Source organism: Anolis carolinensis, chromosome 3, assembly GCF_035594765.1.
Source record: "Anolis carolinensis isolate JA03-04 chromosome 3, rAnoCar3.1.pri, whole genome shotgun sequence".
NCBI lineage: Eukaryota > Metazoa > Chordata > Lepidosauria > Squamata > Dactyloidae > Anolis > Anolis carolinensis.
In genome coordinates, this window is record NC_085843.1 from 228,018,083 (window position 1) to 228,030,686 (window position 12,604).

General features: G+C 38.5%; 1 long non-coding RNA gene across 2 annotated transcripts; it reads left to right on the top strand.

The window, feature by feature from the left end:
• The first annotated feature begins 790 nt into the window (after nucleotides 1-790).
• Nucleotides 791-5,112, top strand: LOC134297777 (uncharacterized). 2 transcript variants are annotated; one of them, XR_010004647.1, is made up of 4 exons: nucleotides 791-1,131; nucleotides 1,243-1,405; nucleotides 1,947-2,282; nucleotides 4,196-5,112. It is a non-coding gene; the product is annotated as an uncharacterized LOC134297777 (long non-coding RNA). The 2 variants fall into 2 exon arrangements; XR_010004646.1 differs by having other exon boundaries at nucleotides 1,243-2,282.
• The last annotated feature ends 7,492 nt before the right edge of the window (nucleotides 5,113-12,604 follow it).

A 12,604-nucleotide genomic window follows, 5' to 3' on the forward strand; every position in this document is an offset into this window, starting at 1 on the left:
CCTCTTTCTAAGTGTCACTCGCCTGAATGGCATAGTCTCTGAAGTGGGTATATTTGTTCACTATGTGCAAAAGACTGGAAACTCAGCACAGTCCTCTCAGCACAATGTTCATTAACACAATCACAGTTCCAAATCCCATTCTGCTGGTGGCTGCCTAAACATAAAAACAAAATGTATTTTTTATGATTGTATGCTCAGTCCAGGGTCATTGGGGGCTATGTTGTGATGGTATGCAACCTGAAAAGCCATTCCTGTTCCAGAATATTTCAGAGAATGGTTTGGATTGGAAAAGCAAATCTACTTTATACATTTAGATCTCTTCAGGGTTCTGATCCTGAAGTACCTAAGATTCTGAGGTGGGGTTTTTTTTCAGCATCATCAGCAGACATTTCTTAAGACATTTTGCTGCCTGGGCCAAACCGTCAAGGCATGCCCTAACTAAGCTGGTCAAGTTGTTTTGGCACCTGTGGCCACACACATTTCTCTCACTGCCTAGCAGTAAAGCTACACTAGTAACCAACAAGCAACGTCAACATACAGGCAAAATTGAAGGATCGAAGGGGATTTGCTTTCCCTTGTCTCTTGGCCTTTTGTCTGTCTCAGCCAAGCAAAGCTTTTTGCTTTCCTGCCTGCCTGAGGCAAACAGGGAACAGGCTAACCATGAAAGAAACCCAAGCACCTTTGCTCCTTTGCCAGTCTCATACCATTCCCAATACTTGAGAATGACATGAAGCTGGCAAAGGGACTTGGTTCCTTCACTGGTTGGTACTTTCCCTGACTGCCCAACAATCAGCATGTCCCAACAATAAGCGTGGAAATATGCTAAATACACACAGGACTAATGTGTCATGGTTTGCAAAGTTACTGTGCTGTGTGTGTTAACTGGAAAATGAAGTGCATGAAGCCGATTGGCTGAGCCTGCAAAGACCTGGGGATTGATTTGATACTGTTTCTGTTCTGCTGCTGCAGAACCAGTTTGGACAAGTTTTCAGTTGCTGACTGAGTACTGCTGATGATGAGAGCAGTGTACTCAGAGAGAGGCCTTGCTATTTTGAGGCCTAGTTTGCTGCTGAGAAAAGAGGGAGAAGAAACAGGACCGTATTATTCTCTGAAGCAGGCTTGTGGACTTCTGTATGTAATCAGATGTACAATTGTAAATACTACTGTTTTTGATCTCTTGGAATCAGTAAAGTTCCTGTATTTTTGTTCTGCCAACCTGAGTGGCATGTTACTGTTCTACAGGTGACTCTGGAGCATGGGCACACATAAGTGCTTCTATTTATCATAATCAATCCACTACATTATGAACCAGACACTTTCAGACAAGGAAATATATTAATATGGAGGCACAGAATAATTCTCAGATTGCATTCCTGGTTTCAAGAGTGTATACCAACAGGAAATGGTAAGGGGGATGTGGGAGAAACGTTTTGTTTTTGCTAGCAAAAAATGCAAGAAAGTTTCTGAAATTAATTGTTTTTTGTTTGAGGTGAAAAGCAGTATATTAAGAACAAAATAATACAAATACTCCCATATTGTATTTGTGTGTGTGTGTGGGGGGGGGGGGTTGTTTATGTTTGTTTTTGGCAAACCATCATGAAAAAATGAAGTGTTCTGGTCATCAGCAATTTGGCTGTATTCACAAGAACTTGAAATGACTTCCATCACATGAACACTGGGTTCCTCATGGGTAATGTTAAGCCCTTACCACTTTGCCAACTCCAATTGCAACCTTCATCCCAATTCTTAATGCATAGGAATTCCTTCTGAGATTAAAATAAACAAACAAATTTCACAGTAATGCCTGGTCTGGATATAAAATAATGAATACAACTGGGGAGATGAGGTGTTTTGTTGATAGTAAGAGAATTTTGTCTTGTACTGTCTGCTATATATTTATTTCTGTTATCTTTCAGTAGGCTGAATCAATCTGTCTTTAAATGCAGGCTTCCATCATCAAACATACCACTGCAAAAATGAAAAGAAAATAATTGTACTGGTGATGTATTCTACGATGACAATATCCTTCTCTTGTCTCTGCTACATTCTGTCTACTGCACTCATAAAGATGTTCAGGCAAACCAGGTTTATCTTTTCACACAGGAAGCTGGCAAGGGAACTATGAAGTCAGGGGAGATGGCAACCTTCTGTTTTTAATTGGACTGCCACTGGAGAGGTTCCTAAATCCCACATGACAAACCGTGGTAGAAATTAATTCATGCTGAGCTGCAGGGATACTGTCACATGGTATTTCAGCAGTATGTGGGATTCTCTTCTATCAGGTATTTGTATGGCTGCAGAGATATATATATATATATATATATATATATATATATATATATATAGCTGTCAGCTTTTTGTGATGAAAAATATGTTGTGTTCCACTCCTCTTTTGAACATGGTGGTGGCATTTCCCCTAACTGATGTTTTTAAAGAATGACACTAGCTAGGAATAAGCAAAAAGGTATTTAACAGAACTCATGTCTCATTTTTTGGTAATTTGAAAAGTAATTTTGACTACAATGCCAAGACTCCCACAATTGTTCTGACCAATAGCTACGCTCGTTGTGGAATTCTTTCAGAAGTAGGTTAAAAACTCCTGGGTTCTATTCTGAAAGAAAGGTGAGCTAATAATTAATTATATATAAAAAACATGAAAAGCATACTTTCTCAAGTTCAGTTTATTTACTGCAAGGTAATGGGGCATCAGCCAAAGTTTAGGGGCAGGGCATGTTTAGTGTACATTCCTGACGATGAAATTTAAAACATTTTTTTCAACCAAAAGGAAATGGTGGCTTTCTGTGCCCCACTTGTTTAAATCAAAAAGGCTTAAACTGTCCGGGCAACTAGAATTATAGAATCTATCATAGAGTTGAAAAGAGACCACAAGGACCACCCAGTTTCAACCTGGTGAAATTTCAAATTTTGGATTTCCTTAAACAGATTAGCATAAATCTGGCAACATAAAAGCAGAATATACATCACTGACATGAACCCATCTTGGATTTGTTATCCTTTCTGCAACAATAGTGCCTTTATCATGCATTTCTAGCTTTCTTGCTGCTACCTCCTCTGTCAAACAGTGCTCTCAGTTGGATAGAGGAGTGATAGTGTGAGTCCCCTGATGGGTGAGAAGGGCAGGGTAGAAATGATGTAATAAATAAATAAATAGTGATGTGTAGTGTATTTTGTGCCCTGTCTACAAAGTGAGACGGAAACACCAAGACCAGGTGTAATTAGTGGATGGATGGATGTGTACTCCTTCTTTCTGTGTAAACTCAGATGGCCATCCATTATTTTTCATCTGAGTATCCTTTATTTGAAAAGCTGTCAAGGCAAAGAAGTATCTTGTCAAAAATTTCAGTGGTGCATGATTAGAAGAGGGGGAAGGTATTCACATCCATAGTTCTTATCCATAGTGAACTTCCGTCTGAAATAGAACCACTTATAGGTTCATAAACAAATGACTTACTGGGCTTGATAGCTCAAAAGAAGGACTCGGTTTGGGTCAAGATAAAGATAACAAAGAATCAGTTCTGAGAAGTTATAAGATGCTTTTATTCCTGACAACTCAACTATAAGTTGCTGGTTAATCAGTTAAAAATGAAGGATTAGGGCAATTATCTTAACAGTTTTGTACTTTGTGATATGTTAGCCATACGATCAGGATGATATTCCAGCAAAGGAGAACACAACACTAAACTACATATAAAACTCCTTTATAAGTTGTCTGAAATGCCTCTGTAAGACATCTCAGCCCATTTCAGTTGTGTGGATTCAAATCAGAGGAAAAACATTATTTAATTTATTATTACTCTTATCAAAGTAATAATAAATTATATGATGACTCCCCCCTTTTTAAATTAGTATTAAAAAGATATTCCACTAACTACATGGATCTGCTCAAGTTAATGGAACTTTGCAAATTGGCAGCCATTGTTATGAAAAGATTTCTCAATTTAAGAATTGCAAAATATCCTCATTTTAAAATACTTTATTATGAATGCAACAAAGCAAGATTCATAATTTGCCCAGAAATGAGAGTGAGTTTTAATTTGGCTTGGCACACGTAAGCATGGATACCCTTCCAAATAATAATGGATATAACTAAGGGATTCACAGTGCGTGTAAACAATCAAGGGAACTTTGGCTGTCATCCACTGTTCTCAAAATGTTTATTCTTCTTTCCTCACAGGCACTGACTTGTCTGAACACAGACACACTGCAGGACAAATGAACAAAAAAGGAACCTACAATACTTCAGCATCTTCATTTCCCCGCCTACATGATAGTGTCTAGCTGACCACATATGATGCTTCTCAACTCATGTGGTGTCTGATATAGCTGTAGCCTGAGGGTAGATGGTTTTCTCTTTGATCGTTTTCTAATGCCAGACATAAATATTTTACTGCAATCTATTAAATTATATGGAGATTCCTAATACTTTTGTAATAACTAAACTCATGCATGAAAAGAGGCCTCTAAACTCCTTTTTAACAATACATACCTCTCATTAATTCGCTTTATGACAGCATGTTTAAAGTGTTGCCTGTTGAAGAATATTAGGCTTTTTATGATGCAACTGTTACATAGTAAAACATTATAGAAATCATGGCATTTGTGCTCCAATTTGGAAAGCTGGAATTTGGAGAAAACTGGATGATGTTGTGATACTAAGACACAGCCCTAATAGATTGCCTTAAGAAAAGCACTGTACCACAAGCAGAGAGGATGATAGATTAAACTGTCCTGCAGCTCAAGTTTTGTAGATAACCAATAACCTTAATTAAACAATTCTTGCTACTATACTTGAAGAAAACCACAATAAGACATCTTTCAAGCAGTAGGGATGGGTAGGAAATTCATTGGCTTCATGCTGTAATATAAGACTATCCAATTCAGACTTCCTAGACTTGTTTTCAAGTTTCAGTCAGAAATCCATATTTTGCAAGCTTGTGGCATGATTTTAAAAAATCAACAAAATGTGCTTTCTTTTGCAAAATTACTCCTACTAGGCATGTATGATCCATGAAAAAAATGGTTCAATACTCGCTTCTAAAGTAGGGGGCGCTGGTGTTTCGTTTCTAAAACTACTTCCAAATTTTGATCCCAAAATTTTTGAAACTTAACAAATATTCAGAATATTCGTAATTAATTTGTTAATGGTGGACACGCATACGAAGTGACCAAAAACAGCACTTTACAGGACTGTCCCACCCTCAGTTTTTAAGCTATCCTCTTCAAACTTGGTACAGTGGTAGAACACATTTACAACTGCTAGATCACCAAATGTTTTCCTTATCCTCTGATTTTTGGCGAATTTTCATAGCTTACATAAAAACCATTTTTTAATAATTGCAGAAATCTGTTTCTGGTGTGAAAGTGTTATTTCCTGTTTCATTGGGTTGGCTTTACTTTGAAAGTCATTGTTCTACATCAGAAACTTTGGTTTTATGGCTGAAACTCAGTGAAATTGGTGGACACAGTGTCCCAGGAAACCCTATTGTGCTATCATAGCACCATGTCCTTTGCGCAAAGACAAAGTACAGGCAGTGTAATAAAGTTTAGCCATGTTTCTATGACAGAACCAATTAGGAAATGACATTTATCACCCAGAAACAGAAATCATAGTACACCATCAAATCACTCCTGACAGAGAGCCATCAGTTTCTGAATAAGGAAATCTGTTCCTGGTTTGAAAGTGCTATTTCCTGTTTCATTGGCTTTTCTGGGGCTGAGAGTGTGTGACTTGCCCAAGTGGGTTTCCATGGCTGAATGGGGAATCAAGTCACAATCGGAGTCCAACCCTTAAACCTCTCCCTCCCTCTTCCTCTCTCTAAACTTCTCATACCTTCCAAGAATTCACATATGAAAGTTTGGTCAAGATGGTCAAGTGAGGACAAAAGGAGGTGGGGAATGTTAAGAGGAGAAAGGGCCTGGGACATCTGGGAATTGTAGTTTTAAAGCGGGCATAGCACTATTGGGGAAACGTCTGCTTCAGCCCAATGCTTCTTAGGAAATGTAGTTTTGTCCAGGCATATGGCTTCTCGCTTCCCCTTAAATAAATGGGGAAAATTCAGAGGCTCAGTTTTCCTCCATTTTTAAAGGTATTGGGATGAAATTTGCCAGAATTGCAGAAAATATTTACCACTTGTTGCCTATAAAGTTTGATAATGTTTGACCCATCCACTGATATTTTGGGAATTTTCAAAGTTTTTTAGAACAACATTTTTTAAAGGCTACAGGAACGATGGCCCCGCCTCTCCCTCCCTCTTCTGCCAGCCCTGATTGGCTGACAGGCATGCCAACATGTTTTGCTTCACCTCTCAGTGAGGCTTGGTCACAGCTACATCCGAAGACATCCGAGACAGACAAAAAAAAGGTGCCTTTTGATTCAAATTCTTAATATTAGGAAGGCAGTGAGCAGGTGTGTCAAAACATGCTTCAAAAGGATTTTAGATCCGAATTTGATACAAATTTAATGGGCATACGAAAAATTCACCCAACCCTAACTCCTACATTTGGTTTGTTCAATGGAGAAAAAAGTTCAAAGAATGTGTATACTCCTAACAGACTACCACAGGACTTTTCCTCCTTGTGTTCTATTTATTCTGATCTTCCTGCTTGGAACTTGTCAACCCTTAACTTTATTTACATCCTGACTTTCAATCCCTAACTCCAGCAGCAAACCAGGAGACCATTCACACTATGCAATGGTAAAATAGGGATTCTACTATAACTTCCATGGTTGATTCTTAGGATTTTATCACATGCAATAAAATCTGTCTTCTGTCAGGACCCAGGCTACAGAGCACCAATAACCATGCGCAGAGGCCAGAATCTATCTAATATCTTTATTAAAGGAATATATAAAGTCAGTAAAAACAAGTGTAGAATATAGTTCAGGAGTAGACCTTTCAGGAAAGGTCAAATATAGTCCAGAAAAACAATGTCCAATATGTGATATTAAAGTCCAAAGTTATAATCCACTTCACCGAAACACACACTATTTGGCAAGCAATACTGTGGGGAACTGTCCATAGTCTTTGAGGCTTAAGGTAAATCCGAAGGAAACTGGGAAACAAGGCTTGAATCTGAGAAGCAAGGTCCGTGGTTTAAAACGCAAGGCAAGGCAAGAATTGAGACTTGGCAAGAACAAACTTGAAGCAAGGCAAACATGAATCAAGAACTGAGTCCATAGAAGTCCATGGTACAAGGCTGGGCTGGAAACTTGATCCGGGATCTGGGAACTGGAGTACGAAGTCTACACACGATCTCACTCCTCAAGCCGACGAATTGACTCCGCAAGGATTCCTTTGCGGCCAAACACCTATATAGGATCTTGTTTTCCCGCCAAAGAACACTTTCTCTGGGGAACAAGAAACGAAACCTATACTGTGTCCAGATGCAGGACTCCTTAAACTTTCCCAAGGGAAACAGACTTAATCAGCTAATTGTCTGGCAGCTATCTTGGCGCTCCGGCGAGTCGCCTCCCGAGCGCTTCTATCTTGATTATAATAAAGGCGGCGAGAAAATGGGGGAGATTTCTGCTCAAGGCTTGTTTGGCTGACTTCTTGTGGGCAAACATCCTGCAGCTGCAAGGGCTCCAAATCCGGCAGAAACGGTGGGAAACCCAAGTTTTCCTCTTCATCTGTCACAACAGTACTAGGAACGGGACTACATGGCCCATGAGTCATCACAGTTTCTACATATTTAAGGAACGTCTACTGATGGAGTCCATCACATGATGCAAACTCATACAGTGGGTTCTAGATATTTAGTCCTTTGTATAGTGTGTTTTTCCCTATGCTTCCTAAGTTGATTGGCAATTGACTTCTTTTTCAATACTCCACGTAGATATGTGTAAAAAAAAACCCAATTTGCTGTGTGATGGGAATTCCCCCTTGCCCACTTGTAAACATAACAATGACATGGAGGGGGGAACTGAGATGGGCAGTATTGATTCCTTTCTTCTGCCATTACCATTTTGAGATCAAAGAGGAAGGAATGTTCATTTATATCTCTTTTAAAAAGGTAAAATTACCTTTATAATTGAGAGTTATCTGTACTTATAAAGATAAATTGTAATATCCAAAGAAAATGGAGGAGGAAACAATTGGAGGAGAAATATGTCTCCCATGTGATGAGAAGGCAACAGATAATTCAAAAAGAAAGTGGAAAGACTGAAGCCATGTGATGGGGGTAGGAAAATTATCAATTTAATTTCAATATGGGGCTATGCGAAGCTTAAGGGAAAAACAATGATCCTAAACACTTTACTTATCCCATGGGATGAAGTCTTTAGGAAAGTCTATGATCTGAAGTTTATGGAAGGGCATTTAGTATTCTGTCAGGAAGTTGTACTGCTTCACCAAACCACAACCCCCTGGATTCCACCGGATATTGCCATGATAACTAAAGTGCAATATATTGGTACAGTGGTGCAGAGTGAATAAGGCCCAATACTCATTAACCTCTCCTGCAAGCTTTCCAAGTTCATTGCGAGCTAATATGGTTTTGCCTTGGCAGAACTCCTGCTATACTCAAAAGCCATTATGTAATGGCCAGGAGTAAAATCAAAAGTGAATTAATTACCTGGTAGCAACAAATGCACTTGCTGCCTCTGTTACTTAGGCAACAAGGATCATTAGATGAAATAGGCAAAAGAAATGCATTTGTAATAAAATTAAAATTAATAACATCTTTTACTGAATTTAAAGCAGAGCACATATATAAACATTTCTCTTGACCTAACTCGCTCACAATCACCTTCACTTTCACACAAACATACCCATAACCTGACTCAGAAAGCAGCAAAATTAGAACAAAGGTGTGTAGCCTTGAGGAGGGGAGAGGGAGGGAACACCAGATGGTACCAGTCAAATTCCTGGGGAGTCAATCTTCAGGGTTTAGCCTCTTAAGAAGAACCCATTTTAGCCCTTTCTACCTGAAGATCACTCATCTTCAGACCTGTCTCTCTTACACTGCCAAGTTTCAGATCTATGAATCAAGCCATTTTCTGAGCATAAGCATAAAACAAACCCCTCCATTATATTGGTCTAATTGTAACGGCAGAACTCAGTTCCTCTGACTCATCCTTAATATAGGCCTGCATACCAAACCCTGTAATAACTAAAATCACATGTAAATTTATTCCTGATATTAAACAAAAGACAGATCTTAAAAAGTTTTTCTTCAAGCAATGTACTCCTCAATGCTATAAAAACTGTTATCTCCCAATGTTTCCTTTTACAGTGTTCCTTCATGATTCATTACATGCTGTAAACTAGAGATTGGAAAGCTATGGGTCTGTAAAAATGTTTCTGGGTTTCAGTTTCTGTCAGCCCCAGCCGGCACAGTCCACAATATGTAGTACAAGAGTATATGGACTGACAGTCCACTTTTGCTAAAAAGTAGCAACAGAAACATCCTACACAATATCTACTCAGAAATAAATTCCACTGAGTTAAATCTTGCTTCAAGTTGAGTATCATGGATAGATTTTCCTGATGCTTAACTGGCTCTGGATGATGAGAGGGTTGTCAAAGTGCATAGAGAAATTAACCTTACCACAACACCACAGCTGTGTTTGTCACAGTATCTCATATTATATGGCTGAGAACAGGAATGATTGGTTGATTAACCACTCCAAAGGAGACAAATGCAGTTTTTTACTTTATTACCACTCTTCCTGCAACTGCTCTGAGTTATTTGGGAGATCCTGTAGTAATTGAAACAGCTTTAGGAGAAGCAACATATACGCATTAACTACGTATCCATCATCTATCCAGCTGAGAAAGGAAAGGAAGGGTTTTTCTGAAGTAGACATCTGTATGATTGCATTGTTAATATAAACAGAATATTTCTCCTACCTGAAAAAAACCTTTTTCAACAAAGCAGATAGTAATTTTCCCATTGTGTTGGACCTATGGGTAAAAAATTCCTTTTTTGTGACACTCTGTATTCATGTGCATATAAACATTCATATGCAATTCACATAGGATTAGTAAATCAAAAGGAAAGGGTGGAGAAAACCAGTAAAAGTAATCCCTAATATAGCAGGTTTGTGCATATCACAAAAAGAAACAAAAATTAGAATGGAGGAAGGAAGGACTACCTTGCAGTATTCATTCCTTGCATGGTTGGAGCCCCCGATGGTGCAGTCGGTTACACCCTTGTGACAGCAGGACTGATGACTTGAAGGTAGGGTTGCTGACCTGAAGGTTGTTGGTTTGAATCCAACCCGGGGAGAATGCGGATGAGCACCCTCTATCAGCTCCAGCTCCACAAGAGAAGCCTCCCACAAGGATGGTAAAACCATCAAAACATCTGGGCGTCCGCTGGGCAACATCCTTGCAGACAGCCAATTCTCTCATACCAGAAGTGACTTGCAGCTTCTCAAGTTGCCCCTGACATGAAAAAAAAAAATCCCTTGCATGGGAAATCTATAATTCTTTAAAGAGGAAATTTGTATAACTGTGAGCTAATCCTTCTCTCCTACCCATTCCAACTCCCTTGGGTCCTCAATTAATTAAGCAGAGCATTATATACCATGTTTTTACAGGGAAAAATGAGGTTAGCTAACTCTTCCTCAAAAACTTTACAGTGTTCCCTCACTATTACGTGGTTCACTTTTCGCGGATTATAAATCATAAAAAATTACAATTTACAGTCTAAAGAAGGGAGGAAGGAGAAGCCAAAGGGAGAGAAAAGGAGCCCAAGTGGCAACGGGAGAAAGAGGCGATTTATCAACACACGATTGGTTGATAAAGACTTAAAATAGTGTATAACTACTAAAAGAATGTATAAATCTTAAAATAAATATAGCATCCCTACTTTGTGGATTTTCACTTATTGTGGGTGGTCCTGGAATGTAACCCCTGTGATAAGTGAAGGAACACTGTACTTCTATTTTTCATTCTGCCTCTCAACATGTGGTAGGATTAATTTACTCCTTTCTACTCCTGTATTTTTTAACATATTTGTACCATAAAAAGCATTGTCACCAAACTTTAAAAAAAAAACAACCTGTTAGGGGCATAAATCTATTTAAATGCAAACTACAAAATTGGCTCTGAATTAAACCCAGTGACACCTTTATAATAATGCAGAAGCCATTCACTTTTGTTTCATTTAGTTTTTGTTTAAAGCAAGGTTTGTTGAAAAGAAGCCAATGCTTTAAGCATGCACCTTTGTCTAGATATGAAATGCACTACACAACCATGGGACCAAGATAAAGGGATTATTTAAAGAGTTTATAAATAATATACAGCGAAAGAAAATGTCTTCTGTCCTTATTTAAACTGCCTTGTTGAAACCCATTGCCCTGTCTCAGCTTCCCAAAGCTGTGAGTAAAGACAGGAGCAACCTTGCTATTGAATCATTGTCCTCTCCCAGATCCCATCTCAGCAGTTGGAATCAACAGCTTATTGTCAGGCATCAAGATTAAAGGGAACTGACATTTGATTTGCTTGGCTTGTAATGAATCCCCTGATGTGAAAGTGTCACCAATTTAAGCAGTAAACACAGCGCTGGAAAGAAGCAAAGTGAACCAGGACTACCCCTCACCCCCTTGTGATCTATTTCATAGCCATCATAGCTCCTTGGAATGATTCGATTTGACATCAATAAGTCAGCATTCACAAGGGGAAAGTCCTTTTTTCAGCAGGCCCATACCTATCAATGTCATTTTCCTCTTAAAACATGACAAAGAGCAGAAGGGATATCTTTAAATACAGTACTGCAGGCCTGAAGCAGGAATCAGGGAAAGAGAAGATGCTGAAAATATTTTAGATTTACAAATGTTTACTGAAGTTAAAAAAATACAACAACATAGTAGACTATGCTTCGGTTTCTCTGTGGGAATCAAATGTCCATCTTTTATTCACTTGCAATTTTGTTTGACTTTTAGTGACATTGAACAAATTTGGCATCATCACCTCAGGATAACTGACTTTTTCACAAAAAAGAAGAAGAAGAAAGGAGAGGCAGAAAAATAGAACATTACAGTGAGTGAACTGGGGAAGAACTGTGTTATCCAACCCAGAGAATATGGATGTAAATTTTGACTTTATATAATTCTAATACAAAGAAGGGATTATTTTAAACAATGATATTTTGCTTTCTGGGGCTTTTCTATGTGAAGAAATAATTTTTCATAAAGCAACCTTGTCCTGTCCCGTTCCTGTCCCCCCCCCCCGCCCAAGCCAAAATTTAGTACAGAAAACTGTATTTTATAAAAATACATTTTTCCTCAAACAAGGACTAAAATAGAAAAAAAATCTGGTGCCCTGTCTCCTCCCGTTGCCATTTGGGCTCCTTTTCTCTCCCTTCGGCTTCTCCTTCCTCCCTTCCTTAGGCTGTAAATTGTAATTTTTTATAATTTATAATAGTCTTTTAGAGTTTATTGAAAAACCGCGAAACAGCGAATCCGCGAAAAGTGAACTGCGAAGTAGTGAGGGAACACTGTATTTATTTTTCTTTTTTACAGACAAGCAATGCAATTTGCCTTCCGGATTCTTCAGCCAATTGTTGCTAGTTTCTAGTCTTGATACTCTGAAATAATTCCTTAATCCTTGCTTAATTGCTTCATTCGTGCTTCCTG